Source organism: Oxyura jamaicensis, chromosome 4 (genome assembly GCF_011077185.1).
Source record: "Oxyura jamaicensis isolate SHBP4307 breed ruddy duck chromosome 4, BPBGC_Ojam_1.0, whole genome shotgun sequence".
Taxonomy (NCBI): domain Eukaryota; kingdom Metazoa; phylum Chordata; class Aves; order Anseriformes; family Anatidae; genus Oxyura; species Oxyura jamaicensis.
The window spans coordinates 59,517,983-59,536,442 of record NC_048896.1 but is presented as its reverse complement, the minus strand read 5'-3'; the positions used below and the strand labels follow the sequence as shown (position 1 = coordinate 59,536,442).

At 39.9% G+C, this 18,460-nt stretch overlaps 1 long non-coding RNA gene and 1 other non-coding gene across 4 annotated transcripts in view; one reads left to right on the top strand and one right to left on the bottom strand.

Moving 5' to 3' along the window:
* The window catches only part of LOC118166607, a 137,019-nt gene that overhangs the window by 23,771 nt on the left and 94,788 nt on the right, over nucleotides 1-18,460 (bottom strand). The gene's annotated exons all lie outside the window — the stretch shown is intronic.
* On the top strand, nucleotides 9,004-9,122 carry LOC118167272. The gene has a single exon (XR_004751069.1). It is a non-coding gene; the product is annotated as a U5 spliceosomal RNA (small nuclear RNA).

Below are 18,460 nucleotides of genomic sequence, written 5' to 3'. Positions count from 1 at the left end.
AGTAATAGGAAACATTAGTGGACTCTTTATTCTGAAACTGAGCTAACAAAAATCTTTGTTTCCTTTCAGCACTTAGGCTGGTATCTTTGTCATGGCATGCAGAGGAGCCAGAAAGACTTATTCCCTGGTAAACTACAACACCGTTGAGACTGAAACTGTTTTAATTGCATATCTGAGAGCTGCTGGTGGGACAAATGGATCATGGTGTGGTTTTTATGCTTTCTTTTGTTGGTTTATGGATTTGTTCTGGAGCAAAGCAACCCGTACTGAAATTATTAGTCCAACAGAGAGCACCAAATAGCTCTGAGAGATCAGGTTTGAGTAAGATTCTCATATAATCTAGATATAATAGTCCAGCTGGAGCATATATTGCAAGCATCCTGCCTTTGAGGTTTGATTTGTAGATTCAAGCTAAAGAAAATTCTGCACATAATAAAGTTTGTACGTAATAAATAGTGTAGTATTTGTGTAAATTAGTTTTTGCTAGATACATTTTCACATGTTCATCTTTAGATATTATGTGAATTCTTTGCCCTATCTTAAAACTAACTATAGAACCCTGCACAAGTGGAGGCAGGGATAGTTTAAAATCAAAAAGACATTCTATCTGTATCTGTACAGCAGTGACTGAATAGCAACACGGAAAGTATAAAATCAGAAAGACATTACATCTTTGCAGGTTATATGTTACTAACATCTCTGTGTGACTAATCTGATATGACTCAGACTCCTCATAAAAAGATTTGTCATTCTGTCAATTGCATTTCAGCTGCATTAAGTGACAAAGCTGGTAAGCTGTCTGTTAATGGTTGGAAAGAACATGTTGTGGTTGTGTGACTGAATTCTGGAAATACTAACTAAACACTTTTTTCATATCTTTATAGTTGGTTAAATTGACTGATAAATGTCTCTAATTTCAAAATTGCAGTTTCAGGAAGATTAAAAACATAGCAATATTCCATCACCTATCAAGTACAACATAAACTGTGTGTAGGATGACTTTTTGAGCTCAAGACTTCAACCCGGAAAAGCAGAATACTTCTAGATACTACCTTCTGTAAATACAGCCATGCAGAAGACAGGTAAGTAGGTGAAGTTAATTTCAGATTCTTTTTAACCAATTTCACACTGATATAGTTCAAGGTAGAAATGATCTTTAAAGTCAGCCTTATTTTCATTATGTATTCCTATATAATTCAAATTAAAAAGACTAAATATAATGAAAATATTGTTTTCTATAGTGATTGCTAATTCCAAATTGTTCTATAACATTTTATTGGGATATCTAAATAGCTGAAAGTTAGCTTCTATAATTTTTTAAAAATTTTTTTTTTTTTTTTTTTTTTCAATATGAAGAGGGATGGGCTAGACAGATCTAAGATATTACAGAAAAAAAATCAGAAAGATACTGTGGCTTCATGATGCACTTGTCAAATGCTTCCCTAGAGCAATTGTACTAATTGTACAATATCAATAAATACATTAAATTAAAGTGAAAAATTTCATTATACCAAAAATAAGGGTATAATGATGTAAAATGAGGAAATGTCAGAGCCCCCACAAGCTGATGTACCTGGTGTCTAACGACATCCCAGAGGAAATAATTCTATCATTATCTTTGCATATTGTGAGTCAGATATCCCTTTGGTCAGTTGGCCTGACCAGGGCCAGACCAGTGATTAAAAGTCAGACATGAAGGATTTGTGCTGGTGGTATGTTTGGGAGCTAAGTCATTGTCTTTAGGAACCATGGTGGATGTGATTGCAATTGGAATAGCAAATGAAACTGGTGCTTCACCCAAGTTAACAATATGGAAATTCAGTTGGGTAAAGGAAAATATGATATAAAACTGAAGCTTGTCTGGGAAGGAGGGCAAAGTGCCCCTGTAACTTTGAGACCTGTGGGGCTGTCTCAGAAAAATGAAGGCTGGAAGGTAGTATCTCTCTTCATGTCTATGAATATGAGGAAGACCTACTTTGGGATATCATTCTGAGCTTGATCAGGAACGTGCTTTTTAAAGATTCATCAGTATGTACCTCGCAAAGATTTTGTTTAAATGACTTTTTGCAAAATCTGGTACCTTGGAACAGATAGAAAACAAAAATGGGCAAAGTCCTTACTGGTAAATGCAGCTTACTACCAGCATGGGTTTTGCTTTCTTTAAAAATAGAAGTAACTTGTGAGAAGCTTATGAACTTGACAGGCTTATGCATTATTTTGTAATATGTAATATGATCCTGTGCAAAATAGTTTATTCATAGTGAAAACAGGTGGTCTTTCATGGGGAGAGAAACATTTATCCTCTTACTCAGCTACCATACATCCACAGGGTTTTTGCCATGAATAGCCATGCTCTGGTAAGATGAGACCTTGAATGATACTATACTGCTTTGATATAATATGCAAGCTGGAATAGTCTCTATATTGTTAAATGGAATGTTTTCATAGCTTTTGACTATTAATTTGTCTTTTGCCTTAATTTATTTATCTACAAATTTTAAATATATTCCCTAATTTTACAAGTTTTTGATATCTGAGAGTTGAGCTATTACTCAAGATTTCTGCTTGTGCTAGCTTACTAATTGCAGTAGCCATAAAAAGCTCATACTAACTGCAAATTACCTATCATTGTACTCAGTTGTTAGAAATTACTGAAGCATTTCTCAGTTTATAAGATCTGCAAGAATATAAACTCAAATACTTTAAAGAAGTTATAACCAGTCTAGTAGCATTCATTATAACATGTGCTCATCAGGTGGCTTATTACACCACCTGTTGCACTTATTCTCTTCTTGTAAATCTGTATAAATAACTACTGTGCCTATATACGGTGGCATGTACCATTTCATAGCAGCTCATTTCCGTCAGCTCCTGAAACATTCACAGACTTCCAAAATCATAAGTGCTGTACATCTGGATTGATGATTTATAACTTTAGTCCTCTCTTATTTGGGCAGTGATGGGATTATGGTTCACTTAGAAGTCACCTATAGGAACAAAAAACTGGCATGTTACATATGACAAAATCTTTTCCTGAAGAGAAGCTGCCTGGCAAAATGATGAATTGCTACTCCATAAGGAACAGAGTTATAGCCTAGATATCACTGTCCACAGTTTAATTAGGCAGTCAGAGATACATCAGTGAACTTGTACTCTGATTCTGCTGAAAGCAACTCATTATTAGGTCACTGGTAGATGTTGCCTTTTTTTTTTTTTTTTTTCTTTTTTTGTTGTTGTTCTCTTTTTTTTTTTTTTTAGCTTTATGAGCAAATGATTAATTCATAATATTTGGAAGGGTTTGCTACAATGCACAGAAAATAAATAAATAAAAAGGATTGGTAAAATATTTTCGTTACAGCCTTAATGACTACATAAAAAAGATTAAAACTTCCCTGTTAGAAGAATTTGCATTAGGGAGACAAAACGGCTTGAACTTATAAGAAATGTTAAGTAACAGTAAGTCAACAGATATGTCATACAGAGACATGAACACTGGATTGCTGAGTTGTCATATGATTAGTTTTCATAATAAGGGGATGATATGTCATAAGGTGGGGCTAGCACAAGTTTGCAGCTGCTGCTACTAAGTGTTTCTAATGATTTCTAGTTTAAATGTACTTGGATAGAAAACTTTGGGCTTCAAGTTTTAACATATTTCAAAGTTATTTCCAGAGCACTGGATGAAGGAGACAATTGTCTAGGTTTTAACATTTAATTCTGTTTCAGCTAAAGGTCCATTGCTTTTAATGTCACTATCGTGTCTACTGAAAGCCAAGAAAGAAAAAATACAACCAAAAATTGTGAAAGCTGAATGGAGATATTCTTTACAGGATGTGATTCAAAATAAGAGTTTTAAAGGAAAACGTTTTATTTTTGCTGAGTAAGATTAGAAATCAGTTTTTGGACATTTGTAGCCTAATGCAAATTTGAAAGCATTCCTACACCTTGTAGTGGTGAGATCCACACAGTCAGTATGAGCATGAAAATGCTCACCTCCTCTTAAAGCAAATTGTGTGTCTAATGCCTTCTTTGAATAGCACAGTGTAAAAGTTAATGCCAGACCAAATCAATGTATTTATATTCTTTTACAACAGATTTAAATGTAGTCCTAAGATTTCATGAGTTTGGAACTGAATAGGCTTCTCACCTCTCTTTGGAACCTGAAGGATTATATTCTCTTCTGGGACTTAAGAGCCTGCAGTTTGGTGTCTGTTCTAGGTTTAGTTTAATGTGTTTTTTGTTGTTGTTGTTTGTTTTTGTTTTGATTTGTTTTCATTTCTTTTTATCATGTATTGCTAGTTGACAGTTACTTCTGATTTCTATTGGCTATTTGATAGTGGTCCATATGCCAAGTCCCCTTCTTTGGGAAGAAGAAGGATGCTTCTCCCTCCCCTCTTCTGACTGCCTCAGTTTGGTGCTGTTCATCTTAAGCCTCTTCCAGTGCCTTATCTTTTGGTGACAAAGAGAGTGGGGAGAAGACACTAATATGACAGGTGATGAGCAGAAGGAAGACAGTGGATGGGAAGTCTGACTCAGCTATAGTACAGCTAGCTGCTTGATGTAGCACACTACAGTGATCTGATTTGATGGCAATCCTTGTTAAATAGAAGAACTTTCTATTAGTTAGGTTTTCTTGCTCGTCGTTTTGAGTAGAGCTGGCAGAAATATTTTCTGGTGGAGTGTTTTTCAGTTATAAAATGCTACTTCATTTCAAGAGAAATGTTTTGTGGAAACATGACAATAACAAAATAGTATCATTTAAAAATGAGAATGGTCCATTTTAACTTTTCAGAAAGGAGCAGTAGGATTTTCCATTTCAAAAAACACTTTTTAGTTTCAGTTTTTTATTATTTATATGAAATGTTATGGTTCCTTTGCTTACAAATATAAAAACCAAAGCTGATATGAAACATTTTGTTTACTGGCAGTGAGATATTTTGAGTTATCAAATATTTTAAGCATTTCATTTAATTGAAAAAAAATCTTTTTTTTTCCATTTTAGAAAGTAAAATTGTATTGAAAATGGATATCTCACGATTACTCTTCAAACAAACAATAAATTGCAGTAAGTTCCTCATTCATTTATGTTTATTCTGAGCCTTGTAATTTATCCTGTTTAAACAGATTTTTGCCTTTTACTATTTATCACATTTCATGTATAACAGTGTGTCCAATGAAATAATTTAGTTCAAGGGATGATTTCGTGATTCATTTTGTATATCTTTTCCTTTATTGGTGATCTGCAAAAGGTTTTTTGGTTGTTTTTGTAATATCCAAGGGTCAGCCTCAAAAATGAAATAGGTTCACAGTAGTTTCATTCCAGAAACTTAAGGTTTATTTTCATTTCCATTATGTAGAGGCTCTCCATTGAAGCCCTACCGTGCCTCACGCCGAGTCCTGTTGCTCTTGGTGAGATGCTTTTAGAGGTGAGAGTCTCTATTAGACTTAGTGTGGCTGCATGTTAACAGTATTTGCTCCACAAGTAGCAAAATTAGGGGCGTATCGTAACAAAAACAGAAGGGAATGTTCAGCTTATTGAGCACACACTGTAGGCTCAACTATGAAGTTCTATCAGAAGTCATTGCAAAGTCAGCATTTGTCAATTGTTTCTGCATACCAGACAGTAACAGTAGCTGACTTTAAGGTAAACAGTAACTATAAAATGAAGGACAGTATTTCCATGGTATATAGAAGGACAACATGAGTTATTCTTTCTTTCTTGCATGAGGAGGGAAAAAAAAAAAAAAAAAAAAAAAAAAAGTTATAATCTAAGCCACAGATTCTTCTCACTTCCCTCCCTCACACTAGCATATTGCTCCAAGGACATTAGAGAGATGGGCTCCATGAGCCATGATATCAAATGCCAGGCATGCTGTGGAGGAATTGGATGCATCATTTGCTTACTTCTGGCACCTATTTGGATGCCTGGAGAGGAACTGTGCTGTTCCCAGTCTTCTCAAGGGAACTGTAGATCTGTTACTCTTTGAGCAGTACAGTATATCCCTGTAATTCCTTCTAGAAACTAATAATTAAGAGACTTTCGTAATTACAGATTTTGCCATTCCAAATACAGCAATTTCTCCCAAACGGGGAATTTTAAAAGGGAATTCTGTATTGAGTTTATGTGGCAAAGGTTTGGTAGCAGGGGACTGCAGGGGTGGCCTCTGTGAGCAGAGCCCAGCAGCTGCCCCATGTCAGATCAGAGCCAGCTCCAACAGGGACCCGCTGCTGGCCAGAGCCAGGCCAATGAGTGATGCTGACTGGGCCTCTGTGAGAGCAGATTGAAGAAAGGGAAAAAAAACTGCTGCACAACAGCAGCTGGGAGAGTGAGGAGTAAGAACCAGCCCTGCAGACCCCAAGGTCAGTGCAGCAGGAGGGCAGGAGGTGCTCCACGCACAAAGTTCCCCTATGGCCTGTGGAGAGGCCCCTGGTGGAGCAGGCTGTCCCCTGGTGGACCAGGCTGTCCCCTGGTGGAGCAGGCTGTCCCCCTGCAGCCCATGGGTCCCACATGGAGCAGATCTCCACGCTGCAGCCCATGGAGGAGCCCCCGGTGGAGCAGGTGGATGTGGCCTGGAGGAGGCTGTGGCCCATGGAGAGCCCCCGCAGGAGCAGGGCCCGGGCTGGAGCTGCAGCGTGTGGAGAGGAGCCCACGCAGGAGCAGGTCTGGGGGGAGCTGCCACCCGTGGGGGACCTGTGCTACAGCAGGGGCAGAGAGTGACCATGAAGGATGGCAGAGACAAAGCATTAGGAACTGACTGCAGCTCCCATTCCCCTTTCCCCTGCATTACTCAAAGGCAGGATGTAGAAGAGGGTGGATGGGGGAAGGTGTTTTTGGTTTGCTTTTAGTTTCTCATCTTTTTAGTTTGCTGATGATAGGCAATACACTGTATTAATCTCCCTATGCTGAGTCTGTTTCGCCCATGATGATACTTGGTGAGTGATCTCCCTGTCCTTATCTCAACCCCTGAGCCTTCTTCACTGTTATTTTCTTCCCCTTTTCTTACAGGATGGGGATTGAGAGAGTGGTGTTTATCTGCCCAGCAGGGTAAAATCAGCACAATTATAGTTACTAGATTTTTAAAATGTTTTAACTTTGAGCCAAGTATAGCTGATAACAGGAAACATCCTTATTGAACAACATCGTCCATGAAGGATTGGTGAACTTTTCAACATTTTCATTCATCGGTGAGGAGTTTTTTTCTTTGATTGACTGTATTTCAGGAGAATGGTATACTTAGCCTACTCCCCAACAGGGTCTCTATGTAATCTATATAATCAACCATCATATTTTCTGTGGTATTCTTTGATTGAATACACTGATAACAAGAATAGAACAAACATTTAGTTTAAGTTTTATTTTCAAATATGATAACTCCTAGTCTTTCCTCTTCCTTTAAAATGGACTACCATCTCCTGATTTTATGATGATGATTATTATTATTTTTAAACAGACAACTGCACTATTGCTGTTTGTGCCATTGCTGTTTGTTCTTCTCAAACTAATGGTTTAATGGACTTTCCATTGGCCAGATACTACTCAAAGGAAATACTCTAAATCTGTCTTTAAAATTAAGGAAATGCTTAAGATGCCATTATTTCTTTTTGCATATAACTAGAGAGAAAAAGAGTTAGTTGAAAGCATCACTATGCTAAAGTAGCCATATTGAAATAATACTAAGTGCTAGAAATGTTCAATGGGACTGGACAGAATACTTTTTACTGCAGTGGATCAAATTTGTAATGAATATTGCTTCACAGGGAAGTGGTGGTTTAAAGTCTCAGGAAAAGAAACTCAGCTAATGATGCTCAATTAAAAATACTAGAGAGTTATAAAGCACAATTTTTAATAGCTTTATTAAACGAACTAAGAAAAAGAAGTCCTGGAAGCTAATAAATGTAATATGTTTATTTAAATATGTTTAATTGTATATATTTTACTTTAATGTGAATTAACAATACTGCATGTCATTCATTATTATGGGTTTTGTTCTTTCAGATGAAGTAACAGACATTTATTCTTTGGGCTAGATGCTGAGTCTAAGTACAAGTCAATTATTCATGGATAAAGGTAAACCCCTTATTATAAGCAGTACTTAAGAAATGCTGACTTCAAAATACCTTGTACAATTAACACTAGGAAGAAATAAATTATGCCAGGAAAAAAATGACTAACAGTAATATTATACAAATTTATGTTAAATATCAAATTATTTTTTTTTAATAAAGACAACTAACAATATATCTAAATAGCTATATCAAGAAAAAAGTGTTTTCTTTGCATCAAGTTGTTTTTCATTTATTTGGTAGGCAGTCTCATGTCAAATAGGTTACTATCAAGTACATACAATACTTCAGGTCTTCATTGTGGCTATGCAATCTTTTCTTTAACAAGGATTTACCAAGTAACCTTAATTTTCCCCTTGGGGTGAATCAGTGTGAATCTGAATGGTTCCACCTGGCTAGAAGGTCTTCCATATGGTCTTCTTGGTGTGCTGGAAATACTTCTGTAACGTAGTAAAACATGGAATCTATCAACATATCTGGAATACAGGCAGATCTCGGAAGTTGTGCCTATTTGCCCTGTTCTGCACAATACCAGTTTTATTCTCTACCAATATAACATCTATTTATTTATTTTAGATTATGCTGTATTTGTTCCTGTTATTTGAACTCATATGGGAGAGGGAAGAATCTTTAAAACTGATACAGAAAGGTAAGAAATGGCAAGTACCTACACAGCCTTACCATTCTGCATGGATTTACGCGTATGAAGAGCTTTTGATAGTTATCAGTTCATCTGAATGAGCCGATTATATGCATAAATTCTATGTTAACTTAGTGCCAACGACATATATCCATGAACTTCAGGACAGCTATCAATTTTCTTGTCTATATATTATCTATCTTTATTTTAAAACACTGAGGAAAAAAAAAAAAACTTTGGTTGAACTGGCAGTAGGGTGGGGGAGGCTGAGTGCAGCGTACTCTGGTTTCTCTTCAGATCTCTTCAGGTTTCTCTTCAGATCATATAAATCTTTCCCCCTTACTAAATATTTACCTGGAGAGGAACAAGCACGAGTGTCGTAGAATTTTTTGAGACTCTGCTTCGGCTTTTTAGAGTTTTAAACGGTTGAAAGCGGGAACCACCCACCCCTCAGTCGTCAAGGTCGACCACCTCAGAGTCGGCGCAGCCGCAGCGCCCGCCCACGAGTTGCAGGCGGGGGCCTTGGGCCTTTGCTTCACGAGGAGCGGCCCGGGGCAGCAGCGCGACCAGGCCGCACCCACCGGCGCTCGGGGGGAGGCTGACAGGGGGTGGGCGTCCCAGGGCAACGGCGGCTGCGCCCACGGCCTCCGCCTAGAAACAGCCTCTGGGTAGGCGGCCATTCGTCGCTGCCCACCAGGCACGGGGAGGGGCGTCCAGTACATTATAACCGCCCGCAGCGTGCTGTGGTGTTGGGTGTGGGAGCTCATGTGACAGGGCACAGGAGCTCTGTCTTCCCTTTCGAGTCCACCCTCTCCCCTGACAGTCTCTGTGACCGCAGTTTTTGCCGTGGTCTCCACCAGGCAGAGAATTTGCCCCCAGAAGACTGTGGTGATCCAGAGAGCGTGTCCAGAACCGTGGCTGTATAGGTCTCTGGCTGCAGGGGGTGCCAGAGCCTGCTGCTGCCGAGGCAGGGCAGCAGGTATTCCACCTGTGTGAGGTGTGAGCAGGTGGAAGGTCTGGTCAGCGTGGTGGCAGAGCTGAAAGGCGGTTGAGAGACTGAGGACCATCAGGGACTGTGAGAGGGAGATCAGCTGGTGGAGTAGCTCCAACTGGTGGAGTAGCTCCCTGGTGTGCCAGATGGAAAGGTGCCAGGGAGACACCACACAATTGGTGGTGGGCCCGCTGCCCTGTCAATGTCAGGCAGAGGAGAGGGACCAGAGGTTGGGAGAGGGTCCCTGCTCAGCATCATGGGCGGACCTCCCCTCTGCTTTCCTCACGTCCCCAGGTCCCCCTAAGCAGTAGGTTTGTAGCATTGGACATTGAAGGGGCATTTGTTGGGGAGACGCAAGAAGGTTCCCCAAAGAGGTTACCAAGGAAGAAGCAGTCAACTCCATTCATTCAGACTGCTTCAGCCAGGAAAGAAAGAAGGGTGGTAGTGGTAGGTGTCTCCCTTGTCAGAGGAATGGAGGGTCACATTTGCAGACCACGCCTGTGCCGTAACAAAGTGTACTGCCTGCCCGGGTCAGGAACATAACTAGAAAACTCCCTGAGCTGGTTCACTCCACTGATTACTACCCATTACTTGTAGTTCAGGCAGGCAGTGATGAAATTGCTCAGAGAAGCCTGCGAACTATGAAGAGATTTCAGGGATTTAGGGTGAATAGTTGAAGGAGCAGGAGACAAGTTGTGTTTTGTTCTGTTCCTTCTGGGGAGGTGAAGGACACAGTGGGCTAGGAGAACACAGGTAATGAATAATGGGCAGAGGCTGGTGTCAAGACAGGAACTTTAGGTTCTTTAACCATGGGGCAGTTTACTCAACTCCTGGCCTGTTGTTGATGGAATTCACATGTCTCAAAGGGGGAAATGAATTGTAGTGCAGGAGCTAGCAGGATTCGTCGAGAGACGAATTGGCAATAAACAGGAGGAGCTAGAAGCAATTGTGCAACAGGCTAACTACGACCTAATTGCAATAACTGAAACATGGTGAGATCACTCCCATGACTAGAGTACTGTGATGGATGGCTACAAGCTCTTCAGAAGGGATAGACAAGGAAGAAAGGGTGATGGTGTGGCTCCTTATGTTAAAGAGTGTTTTGATGTTGAAGAGCTTGCAGTTGTAAATGATAAAATTGAGTGTCTATGGTTAAGAACCAGGGGGAAGGCCTGTAGGGGTGGGTGATGTCTTGGTAGGGGTCTGTTACAGACGCAGAGATGTATGAGGCTTTCTATGAGCAGCTTGCAAAAATAACATGATCACCAGCACTTGTTCTCATGGGAGACTTCAACTTCCCGGATCTATGCTGGAACTATAATACTGCACAGAAGAACCAGTCCAGGAGGTTTCTGAAGTGTGTGGAAGATAGCTTCCTGACACAGCTAGTTCAAGAGCCTACCAGGGGAGGTGCCCCACTAGACCTGCTCTTCACTAACAGGGAAGGACTGGTGAGAGATGTGAAAGTTGGGGACTGTCTTGGACAGAGTGACCATGAAATTGCAGAGTTTTCTACCCTTCGTGATGTCAGAAGGGTAACTAGCAAAACTGCTGTCTTGAACTTCTGGAGGGCGGACTTTCACCTATTCAGGACACTTGTTTCAGGGGTTCCTTGGGAGTCACTCCTGAAAGGCAAAGGGGTCCAGGAAGCCTGTACGCTCCTCAGGAAGGAAATCTTAACGGCACAGGAGCAGGATGTTTCTGAGTCCCATAAGGCGAGTTGGAGGGGAAGAAGACCAGCGTGGATGAACTGGGAACTTTTGTTGAGACTCTGGGAGAAAAAGAGAGTCTATGCCTGATGGAAGAAGGGACAGGCTACTTGGGGTGACTACAAGGAATTTGCTAAGATATGCAGAGAGGAAGTTAGAAAGGCAGAAGCCCAGCTTGAACTCAGATTGGCCACTGCAGTAAAAGAGAACAAGAAATCCTTTTACAAATCTATTAACAGCAAAAGAAGAACCAAGGAAAATTCCCATCCTGTAATTGATGCAGAAGGTAATGTGATCACTGAGGATAAGAATAAGTCAGAGGTTTTCAACACCTTCTTTACATCTGTCTTCAGTAGTCGGATCAGTTATTTTCAGGGTACTTTACACCCTAACCTGGATGTCCCATGTGATTCACGTAGAGAATCACCCCCTATGATCCAAGAAGAGACAGTTAAAGACCTACTCCTCCATCTGGAATGTCACAAGTCAATGGGACCAGAAAAGCTCCACCCTAGGATGCTGAGGGAGCTGGCGGGCATGATTGCCAAGCCGCTTTCCACCATCTATCAGTGTTCCTCATTATCTGGAGAGGTCCCAGAGAATTGGAGGCTTGCCAATGTGACTCCTATCTACAAGAAGGTCTGTAAGGGGGACCCAGGGAACTACAGGTCTGTTAGCTTGACCTCGGTTCCAGGGAAGGTTATGGAGCAAATCGCCTTGGGTGAGATCACACGGCACTTGCGTGGCATTCAGGCCAAGACAGCATGGGTTCATGAAAGGCAGGTTGTGCTTGTCCAAACTTACCTCCTCCTATGATCGTGTGACCGGACTGGCAGATGAGGGAAAGGCTGTTGATGTAGTCTACTTAGACTTCAGCAAAGCCTTTGACATGGTCTCCCACTCTATTCTTCTGTTGAAACTGGCTGCCCATGACCTGGACAGGTATACTGTTCTCTGGGTAAAGAACGGGCTGGAGGGCCGTGCCCAGTGGGTAGTGGTTAATGGATTTAAGTCCAGCTGGCGTCCCTTCACAAGTAGTGTTCCCCAGGGGTCAGTACTGGGGCCTATTTGTTGAATATCTTTATTGATGACCTTGATGAGGGGATTGAGCGTACCTTCAGTAAGTTTGCAGATGACACCAAGTTGGGAGGTAGTGTCAATCTGCCTGAAGGTAGGGCGGCCCTTCAGAGGGATCTGGATAGGCTGGACTGCTGGGCTGATGCAAATGGGATGAGGTTGAACAAAGCCAAGTGCCGGGTCCCACACTTTGACCACAATAACCCCATGCAACACTACATGCTTGGGGCAGTCATTACAGTGGTTTGATAGGCACTGAGGCACTGTTTTATCATTTATTAGTGATATTTACTCAGGGTTTTGGCTCAATTCTCTGTGATGCTTTTGATACTTACTGTTCTACATAGAACTCACATTGGAGAACAAAATACAGCCTCATTTTCTGAAGCCAAAACATTACTGCCATAGCATATCTGTGTGATTAAAATTGGATGCGTATTTTAGTACCCTGTGAGTCAGGATCTGTGCAGATAGAATTTGTTACAGAGTATGGCAGAAAGGATTGGACAGCTGAATTATATGAAGTTAGTGTGATTTAATCAGTCTTCATTTGCAAGAAGTTGTCATTTTTAGCAGATGGCTATGCTTACCAATAGATATGAATTTGTCTATAAGGTGGTACGAGTGGTCTTGTTTTGGAAATCCAGCTGTTTAGGCCCTTCTGCAATTTTCTAACAAAACACACAGAACTTTACTGTTCTTTCAAGACTTCTCAGTTGGTTGAACTTATGCCATAAATTAATAACTGCAGGCATCCATGCTTGTACCACAGTCACTGTGAATAATTGATAGTGCTTACAAGTTTTGATGATTTAGTATCTGGGCAGGCAAATACACAGAATGTCATATGTTTTTTAGGCAAAGATTTATTTAAAGACTGAAATTTATCTGGATCTTCAAAATGATAAATTTAGTACAAAAATACTTTAACAAAGCATTGTTTTTATTCTGTTTATCAAGTATGCTATCATATTGTAGAAGCATAGTCATTCCAGTAACAGAAAGCACTTGAAGTAAACACTATGATAATAATACCATCTTGTAACAGGATCCCTTGTACACCATCTCCAGTGTGTAATTAGGTATTTGGGGGGTTAGTGTTCAAGTAGTTTGTCTAGTTCTCTAGCTGACGTTCCAAAAACCATGTCATTTGATGTACATTACTTTTTCTTAGTGGTTCTCTTATCTGCAAAAATATATGTTCAGATACAAGAGCCCTGCAATTACTCTTCAAGGGAGAAGGATTGCTTCTATTCAGTAATACAGTAGTCCCCAACACTTGGGAGTCTACCAAAACTACTGTTATTAATCTTGGTCATTTCCATTTGCAATTTAAACAATAACTTGACCTGTTACGCAGTGCTGACTATTCACTAACATTTAATAACAATGATGGTGATTTGGTGAACAAAAGTATTGTTTAGTGGTGTTAGGATTTGACTAAGCAACATTTCCCACCACTTCTTTACACATAGTCTGTGCCAGGCCCAAGTGCAGTGGCTAATTTCTTCTATGGCAATGGTCTCCCTGTTTTTTGTTGTTATTGTGTTTTTAAATGTGCCTCTCACATAATTGTTTCTGGAGATAATGAAAGTATTTTTCTGGCACAGAAATTTGTCCAATTTGTCCCACAGGTTTCATGAGATGAAGTGAATTTTCATTTTCCACTCTTTTTTTTTTTTTTTTTTTTTTTTTTCCCAGAGTTGGCTGTGGTTCTAGAAGCAGTAGTCTTAAGACATTATTGAAAGTATCACATTGCAAAAATATGTTGGTTGAAGCATAGACATTATTTATACACTTAGGCTTCAGTTCTTTTTCTGATATAAAAAGCTAATAATATTAACTTTAATATAGGAAGTTTTCTGGTTAGACAAATGGTATTATAGTTTTGGAAGAAATAAATTACTGTTTTCTCTCACTGTTTCTACTTGGAAAATTGTTATGACAATCAGTATTTTGCATATCTACCAGCTTTGTGAATATCAAGATGTTTCAATGTTATGTTTATTTACTTCACAATAAAAGGAAGCTTGAAAAATGTCTTCCTAATGCAATCTGGTTTCAATTATTTCTTTTTTTTTTTTTTTTTATGCTACATTTATAGGTTGTTGTTGTTGTTTTTTTAAAAAAAATCCTTTCTAAAGTGAAGAAAATAATGGTGGAAAGGAGAGCTTTGTGTTTTCATGTCTAATTTGTCAGAGAGCCAGGAAAAAAAAAAAAAAAAAAAAAAAAAAGTCTGTTACCTTAATCAGGATAGTGCTTACTTTGGCTGGGACCAAAGAGTTGGGGTGAATGAGGTTAAATCCAGTTGGAGGCTGGTCACAAATGACGTCCCCCAGGGCTCAGTACCGGGGCAGTTCTCTTCAATATCTTTATCAAAGATCTGAGTAAGGGAATTGAATGCACCCTCAGTAAATTTGCAGACGACACCAAGTTAGGTGTGAGTGTTGATCTCCTCAAGAGTAGGAAGGCTCTGCAGAGGGATCTGGATAGGCTGGATCAATGGGATGAGGCCAACTGTATGAGGTTCAACAAGGCTAAGTGCCAAGTCCTGCACTTTGTGCACAACAATCCCATGCAACACTACAAGCTGCGGGAAAAGTGGCTGAAAAACTGCCTGGTGGAAAGAGACCGGGGTATTGGTCAATAGCTGGCTGAATATGAACCAGCAGTGTGCTCAGGTGGCCAAGAAGGCCAATGGTATCTTTGCTTGTATCAGAAATAGTGTGGCCAGCAGGACTAGGGAGTGATCATCCCCCCCTGTACTCAGCACTAGTGAGGCCACGCCTTGAATACTGTGTTCAGTTTTGGGCCCCTCACTACAAGAAGGACATCGAGGCCCTGAATTGTGTCCAAAGAAGGGCAACAAAAGTAGTAAAGGGTCTAGAGAACAAGGAGTTTTATGAGGAGTGATTGAGGGAACTGGGATTACTTGGCTTGGAGAAAAGAAGGCTCAGGGGAAACATTATTACTCTCTACAACTGCCTCAAAGGAGGTTGTAGCAGGGTGGGGGGTCAGTCTCTTCTCCCCAGCAACAAGTGAAAGGACAAGAAGAAATGGCTTCAAGTTTCTCCAAGGAAGGTTTAGGTTGGATATTATGAAAAAATTCTTCATTGGAAAGGTTGTAAGGCATTGGAACAGGCTGCCCAGGGAAATAGTTGAGTCACCATACATGGAGGTATTCAGAAGATGTCTAGCAGTGGTGCTTAGGGACATGGTGTACTGGGTCTGGCTGGGATGTTAACTTTCCCTGCAGCAGCCTATCCAGTGCTGCGCTCTGCACTTGTAGCTAGAACAGCAGTGGTATCACACCGGTGTTGTGTCTGCTGCTGAGAAGTGCTGGCACAGCATCAGGACTCTCTCTAACCCTCCTAGGGGGTGGGCAAAAAGTGAGAAAGAAACATCAGCAGGGCAGCTGACCTAAACCAACCAAAGGGATATTCCATACCATATGATGTCACACTCAGCAATAAAAGGTGGAAAAAGGAAGAAGAGGGGAGGGGTGGGCTCTCGTTGCGAAAACGTCTGTCCTCCTCCCGAACACTGGCTACGTGCGTTGAGGCCCTGCTTCAAGGACGTGGTCAAGCATCGCTCATTTGTGGGAAGTAGAGAGTAATTTCTTTCCTCTGCACTTCCACATAGCCTTTACTTGTTTTGTTTAGTTATTCCCTTTCCCCCTCCCTTTTCCCCTTTCCCTTTTTTCCCTTTAGTTGAATTGTTTAATTAATAATAATATTTCCTTAATTATATATATATATATATATATTTCCCCTTTTTAATTAAATCATCCTTATCTCAACCCGTGAGTTGTTCTTTCCTTTACTTCTTCCCCTCCTCATCTGAGGAGGGGGAGTGAGAGAGCGGTTGTGGTGTTCAACTGCCTAGCACGGTAAAACCACCACACATGGTTTAGTGGTAGATTTGGCAGTGCTAGGTTAACAGTTGGACTTGATGATCTTAGCGTTTTTTTCCAACCTAAATGATTCTATGATTAAAACAGATTTTGAAAGCAAATCAATCAAAGGAAAGCTGAAAAAATATGTGTTCTTGTCATTAGGTAGCCCAAGTTCACTTGAAAAAATACTTTCTAGCACAGGGAAAGTGCAGAAAAACTGTGTTGATGTTCTAATTAAAGCCTTGTCACTTGTTTAAGAAAAGGCCTCTTTTACTTGAAAGATGATTTCATGACCCGAAGCTACATCCAGGTTATAAACCATCTAAATTAACAGAATAGACATTTTGCTTCTGCTTACAGGCTTGGTGCTTAGCTCAAGTAATTGATGAGAGATCAACGTTAATAAGCATTTTTTTGACAGGAAACCGTACAGCAAACTATTGAGTGCAAGTCGTGTTCTGGTTTATAGAAAAACACTGAAGAGTAAGAATTATTTTTTTAAGTTATGCTAAAAAAAAAAAATAAAAAAAAAACAAAATTTTAAACTGAATAATATAAAAGTGTTCCCCCTCCATGTCTCAGTTCTCATGAATTGTTTTAATAAAGTTTTTAGAAATCAGTAACTATCTGTAGAATAAACTAACAAACAACACGCACAACTAATGGAAAAAAAGTATTGGCTTTTACTGGATTTTTACAAAGATTTTGCCAAGGATCTACAAGGTTGAATATGTGAATATCAGCCATGATTAGACTGTAGACATATATTTAGAGATGAACTTGCTAGGACTAGGTTCTGAGATACGATGTTGATTGGCACTCTGTATATGTCACAGGTGAATAAGCAGAAAGAGAGATTAGGTAGGATTGGGGATTATCTGCAATAACAAAGAAATCTGACAGTCTTGTCACACAGCTATTGCTCTCAGATGTTTTTCCTCAGAAACCTTGGAGAGACAATGTGTTTAACAGCGATGGTACCTCATAATCATCCACTTTCCTTAATACCTTCAACGGAAATATTAGAGACTTGGTACAAAAAAATAAAATAAAATTGAAGAATTTTATATTGAATATAAACTATATATGCTAATGCAGAGCTGTAAAAATACAATACTCAAAATGGAAAGGATGAGTTCAGAGAAAATGTTTTTGGATGTAAATTTACTTTGTGAATATCAAAAAGTAAAGAGCTCACTTATGTTTATAGACTGAACAAAGGATCTCAGTTTCAGCAGATAAAAACTAATCAGTTCACTGAGGCAGCCTGAGAATTGCATGCTGAGCATGCTGGCTGTTCAAGCAAGCAGCTGTATCCAGTGTAGTATAAGAGCTACATGCTTTGGGAGAAGGCTTCCCAACAGTATGTGAAGTTAGTTGAGTACCTTCTTTTAAGAGAAGAGTCTGTGTATGCATTCCAGGGAGATGGCAAGGAATTAGCTCAGTTGCTGACAATGAATAGACTGTACAACTGGTATGGGCATCTAGAACAGATAGTGGGGTCGTGTTTTGGTACTGAGAGTGGAAAATAGCCATTATTTGGTTATAATATCACACCGTTCAGATACTTGTGTTTCAATGTTTGACAAAGTACATAAGGCTCCTCTATGTGACTAAGTTGAATCAAGAGCAGTTAGTAGAAAATCATCTGATATACTATTTTTTTTATTAATGTATGATAACTCTTATTATGTCAGTGACAATTATTCTTTGGTATGGGTGATGGTTTTGAAAAAATATATGTCATGTAATAAACTGTTTCTGAAGCTTGTTCTCATGTGGTAATTTTGCTGTCTTCATTTCATTGGTTACCAAAACGATTTTATGATACATTCTATGGGTCAAGTGTGGTTTAGTCAGAAGGAAACACATGCAGGTGTTTATAAGGCAAACACAATAGCCACAAGCTCCCTGCATTCCTACCCAGTCGGGATATGATGCTCCAGATACCCCATAGGTTTCCCACTACCTATGTCCATTCAGAAATAACAGCAGAGAAACAAGGGGACTAAGCTTTCTATTATCCTGTTGAAATACATGTAATGAAATTTAAAGCAATAGACCCTGGGGGGGGGGGGGGGGGG